General features: G+C 44.7%; 1 protein-coding gene across 1 annotated transcript in view; it reads left to right on the top strand.

Annotated features, from left to right (window-relative positions):
• Positions 1 to 1,353: 1,353 nt before the first annotated feature.
• Positions 1,354 to 6,000, top strand: part of COL22A1 (collagen type XXII alpha 1 chain) — a 171,261-nt gene continuing 166,614 nt past the window's right edge. Inside the window, exon 1 of the mRNA XM_083621829.1 lies at positions 1,354 to 1,480. The gene's annotated coding sequence lies outside the window, so the exon portion shown is untranslated. The remainder of the gene's footprint in view (positions 1,481 to 6,000) is intronic.

The raw sequence follows: 6,000 nt of genomic DNA, 5'->3' as shown, positions 1-6,000 counted from the left end.
TTTTATTTAATGTGGTACTCAGATCAAACTTTAAAAGAATACTTACAACTAATTTGGGAGTGTTCTTACAACTTTAAAGGGGCTTGCTGTCTGTAAGTGAGCTCCACATGCCAAATCTAGTTCCTGATAGTTCCTTTCTAGTCATGTATTCTTTACATGCCCCACAGTTGAAATGATATCATGTGTGTGACAGGTGGATGAGGTTTGGGAGAAACAGGTATACCATCAAAATTAGATCTTATTTGGCCAGCTGGCTGGAGGCTCCCCATGCCTAGCACACCTTTTCCCTACCTGAAACCCTGCAAACTCCAACTCCCACTATCCACAGCCAGCATGACTAATGGTCAGGGATAATGAGAATTGTAGTCCAAATCATCTGGAGAATGCCAGGTGGGAGATGCTGGTTGGCACTGGCTGTCAGCACCTGTCCACCTTTTCAGGCAGGGATTTTCCCAGTCCTACCTGCAGATACCAAGAATGACACCTGGGACCTTCTCCATGCAAACAGAGATCTGTTTCCTCCAACCAAGAAGGTGTTCGGTGCAAAGGTTACACTGCTAGATTGCAAAATGTAAGAAAACTAAATCCTCTACCTCTGGGATTCTTGGCAGCCCAAATATTACAGTCGAGGATATTTTCCCAGAACTGCTTTACTTGGGACCCTGCATAGAAGTTGACAATGATTCCCCCCCCACCCCCCCAATCCAAACTCTCTCCTTTTATCTTTCTACTAGTTCCCTTCTGGCTCCATTCCCAGAGACAAATCCTCACCGCTTCCCTGTCTGTTCCGCATTCTACCTGTCCTGCGATCTCTTTCAGGGCATACCTAGGACTTGCGAAATGCAAATGAAGTCTGCATCCATTAGGCTCACTCCCTAGAAAAGGGCGTTTAGGGTTGCCTAGGATTTGAGACAATTCCCGATGTCCCTCCAAGTTCCCTCTTCTCTTAAGGCTTCCTTCCTCGCTTGCAAGGTCCCTTCCAGCTTCCACTCCGCATCGGTTCGCACACACCCTTCATTCCCGCTACAGACCCCTCCCCAAAACACCACCTCCTCACTTCCCTGGCCCCTTCGCCTTCCCATCCTTCCAAACTTAGCCTCACTCTGAGCAACCAGGGCGCAGCGCTCCGTCCCGGGTGCTGCTGCTGCTACTGTGGAAATTCTGGAGTTTTAACTACTTCATTTGTTCCCTCTTTCATTTCTCTCCCTCTCCCCCTCTCTCTTAACTCAGTATCTGTTTTTCAAGAGAGCGTCTTCAAGTCTCTGGAAAGTAGGATGGAGAGAGATTTCCCCCCTCCTCCCTTTTCACGTTAAAGTTCCCCCACAACACCCTGCTGGGTTTGGCTTGCCTTGCGTTTATTCCCCAAGCCTCCTTTAGGAGAGCAAGTTTCTGACCAGGCTGCAAGTGCATCATCGCTCGGTGCTGGAAGTAACTCAGTTCAACGGGGGCTGGAAGATCTCCGCTGCCTTTTCTCCTGCAGGTAAGAGGAACGATTGTAATTACAGAAGTGAAACTCTCTGGAACAACCAGAAGACAACTGATAGCTGGTGCTATCTTTTGTCTTGGGACAAGGTGGTACTTCGTGGATGTGAATAGGAACCACAATTTTTTAGATACTAGAAGGAAGGGTTTTTTAAAAAAATATGTCTAAGGATGTAATCCAAACCCAATTTACACAGGAGTGTGCCCCGTGGAAATCAATATCCCATGAATTCTGAGTAGACATGAGTGGAACCCTAATCCCACTTACTCGGGAGTAAGTTCCATTGAATTAAATAGCACTAACTTCAGAGTAGATGTGGATGTATACCTGCTAGTCTATGTCTAGCCCTGCTTACTCAGCAGTAAGCCCCACTGAATTCAATAGGACTAACTTCAGAGTAGACGTGGTAAGGGTAGCAGCCTAGGAGTGGAAACAGAAGGTAGCCAAGCTAATGTTAATCTGGAAAAGTCTAGTGACTTTTATTGAACTAATGAGCAGAAATATCCTAGTTTATTTTTTTTCCAACAAAATTGTTTCTGGTATAAGAACACACAGGAGATGTCTAAGAATAGTGTTTTTCAGTGGATGCTTTTTGCATAATACAGATTTCCCTCCCATCCAAACAACTGCTGCTAAGTCACTAACTGATATGTGACCATTATAACCAATGGAATAAAAACATAAGACTATATTAAGCTATACATGGGTTACAATTTCCACCTTGGGTAATGCCACCGCTTCAGCAAAGTTCCACAGTAAAGCAGGCAAAATATAGATTATTAAAGGTTCAAAAGTGGTTTTCACTTGCACTTATAACTAATTACAGTGGTACCTCGGGTTACAGACGCTTCAGGTTACAGACTCCGCTAACCCAGAAATAGTACCTCGGGCTAAGAACTTTGCTTCAGGATGAGAACAGTAATTGCATGGCAGCAGCAGGAGGCCCCATTAGCTAAAGCGGTACCTCAGGTTAAGAACAGTTTCAGGTTAAGAACAGACCTCCAGAATGAATTAAGTTCTTAACCCGAGGTACCACTGTATATGAAGCCTTCTTTGGTTTCAACGTGAATGTAAGAACAGTCTGCCAAATAGGAAAAACTCAGCTCTCTTTTAGACACAGCAAATGTGAGTGCTGTTCCCACTGTCATTGGGGAAAGGGTAGCCAACATTGTGGACTATAACTCCCATCATCCCTGACCATTGGCCTTGCTGATTGAGGCTGATAGGAATTGTAGTCCGGCAATATCTGGCAAGGGTCACATTGTTCTAGGGATATCTTGCAGTATAGAGTTGGTTTGAATGGGGTGAGTTCCCGTTGCTCAGTCGCAGCTGCTGCCAACCTAGCAGTTCGAAAGCACATCAAAGTGCAAGTAGATAAATAGGTACTGCTCCAGCCGGAAGGTAAACAATGTTTCCGTGTGCTGCTCTGGTTTCGCCAGAAGCAGCTTAGTCATGTTCGCCACATGACCCGGAAAAACTGTCTGTGGATAAATGTTGGCTCCCTTGGCCAGTAAAGTGAGATGAGCACCACAACCCCAGAGTCGTTCACAACTGGACTCAACTGTCAGGGGTCCTTTATCTTTACCTTTAGAGTTGGAAAACACCTTGAGGCCATCAAATCAAATCCTTCTTAACTTTTCATGCCCAGAACATGACACGGTACCCAGTTGGGGTCTGACCAAGACAGACTAGAGTGGGACTATGACTTCCCTTGAACTGGACACTATACTTCTGTTGACACAGCCTAGAATAGCACTAGCCTCCCCCCCCCCCCCGACACATCACACTGTTGACTCATGTTAAGCTTGTGGTCTACCAAGACCCCTAGATCCTTTTCACATATACTGCGAGTAAGTCAGGTGTCCCCCATCCTATATTTGTGCATCTGGTTCTTCCTGGATAAGTACAGAACTTATTGGGTGATGTCAACAATGGCAGTGGGCACCACCATGACATGCATGGGAGCATGTATGAGAAAAGGTGTCTGTTCTGCATGATGATTGTCCATTGTCAGAGGCGGTATGCCTTTGTATACTAGTTGATGGGAATTGCAAGAGGAAAGAGCACTGTGTTGCACTCGGTTTCTGATTGCAGGATTCTGGTTGGCCTCTGCAAGAATAGAGAACATGAGTCTTTAGCACATCTCTGTATGTTCTGAACTGGTAATTTTTGAACTATGTATGTGTGTTTTTGTGTATGTGTGGGTTAATAATACTTTATAAGCAAATTCCTTTGTGACTCCTGTTGCTAATACTGATAGTTTCAGGGCAAACATTTCTGTGCTGCATGTCAGAGCAACATTTGATGTGTGAAAGATGTAGATATTTTGAAGATAACTTGTGGCTTTATGCTGGGAACTCCTCCATAGCTATTTATTGTGGAATGTTTTGTAGGCAAGTCCCCCTGGGTGTGTGTGTATGTTTTTTTAAAGTCTCATAGTCATATTTTGCCTTGAGGCATATGTTTTAATCACGTTTTAAATCACTCTCAGATCTTCCATCACATACTTCCCTGCTAAGGAAAACATGCCTGAAAGTACCTTTTTTCAGGATGGGAAAACCCCTTCTTCCATCTCAGAGCTGACAGGGTAAATCAATGTTGTAATTTCCTGCTACTCTTGTTATCTGCAATATGTCCTCTATCACTCTTTTTAAGCCTCCAAACACAGTGCCCAGAAGGGTCTGTCAAAAGGTTCTGCTCAACATATCAGCCAAATTTGGTATTTGCCTTCAATCCTGACTCTGACTTCACAGCCTACCGTTGCCTTTTGTCTGTCTATTAAGATTGTATCCTACCTTTCCTTAAAAAACAACAACTGAGGACAATATGCACAGGAACTATTCCACTTTTTAAATTGGCAACAGCCCTGTGGAGTAGGCTGATAGGAGTCTAGGGTAACTCGGTGATCATTGTGGCTAGTCAGACTCAGGTTTCTGAATCATAATCCCCATGGTTCAAGGTGGATAATCTTACCAAACCATGTCTCCCCGCATTGCCCACCAGATGCTACCCCACCATAATGAGATTTATAGTTCCAAATTTCTGCAAAGCACCAGGGTGGTTAAGGCTGTTCTGACCACTAGACTAGATTGGGTATCACTTTGGGTATGCTCAGGCATCTGAGAGGCAACTCTAAAAAGGCCTGTTCTTGTGATGCTACCCTCTGCACTTCCCTCAGTGAGAGCGTAAGAAGGACCTCAAAAAAGGCCAGCTTGTCTATGAGGTGGACTGAGGCATGTGGGAATGTTAAGGGTGGCAGGAGAGGATATATTGTTTATTAATATCCTTCTTAACTTGCAGTAGCAAGCTCCTTTATTAGCAGAGTTTACATTCCCCTTTTTACATCCACAGCAGGTATCTGGTTGCAGGCTTGTGGAAGCCTCTCACTATTATACAATTCAGTTTGTTTCAGACTGAATTGTACATTCATGGTAAGTTCCCTTGGATCTCTCTTAAAAGAATAAAGATGCCACAATCTTATTCAAAGTCAATAAAAGAAGTTTACTTACATCAGGCAGAGCACAGTGTGATCCCTGAAGGCAGACTTAGTTACAAATATTTATATGTGGATCTACACCATATGAATGATCCCAGCTACTGGAAGCTAGCAGAGAAGTCCTACCTAGAAGCTGATCAAATGTAAAAGAATGTGAAAAAGAGAGAGGTATGCTGCGTGACTCGTCCTTTTGTTACCTGGACAAGTTAGGTCACACCCACCTTCTATCACATTCAAAAGGAAGGATGCTCCAGCCAGGAGGAACAAGGAAGTTTTGACTGGCTGGACCAAACATCTCCTTGCATGTCCACTCTAGGAAAAGAAGGAATGTTGTATTTGACTGCTCCCAGTGGATTACATCCCACAAGACAGTGAAATCCCAGGGACAGTGCCCTGCCTGGCCCACCCCTGTTGCCTGAGAAAGGAGAAGAAGCAGTTGCAGCTTTCGAGGATATCTCAGCGAGAGCCAGTGTGGTGTAGTGGTTAAGAGCGATAGACTCCTAATCTGGGGAACCGGGTTCGCGTCTCCGCTCCTCCAATGCAGCTGCTGGGTGACCTTGGCTAGTCACACTTTGAAGTCTCTCAGCCCCACTCACCTCACAGAGTGTTTGTTGTGGGGGAGGAAGGGAAAGGAGAATGTTAGCCGCTTTGAGAGTCCTTCGGGTAGTGATAAAGCGGGATATCAAATCCAAACTCCTCCTCCTCCTCCTCCTCCTCTTCTTCTTCTTCTCACATGAGACATCACTGGAACCCAGAAGCCACCCATCAATTAATTCTCAAGGGTAGCTGCTCTCTCTCCCTTTCTTTCTCTCTCTGAGAACTTCAGATACAATTCATTCCACTCTAGCTCAAAGTGTAGGATGCTCCCAGGAGTGTATCAGAGGAGAGCTGATGCAGAAGAACGTGGATAATTTTCCGTATAACTAAACAGACATGCAAAAAGTGACATTCTTGGCTTCGTCTCCTTTGAGGTGAAGAAAATAAATTGTCACAGTAAACCGAGTTAATGAAGAAATTCTAG

Source organism: Podarcis filfolensis, assembly GCF_964270895.1.
Source record: "Podarcis filfolensis genome assembly, chromosome: 7".
NCBI lineage: Eukaryota > Metazoa > Chordata > Lepidosauria > Squamata > Lacertidae > Podarcis > Podarcis filfolensis.
This window is presented reverse-complemented; position numbering and strand designations above follow the sequence as displayed.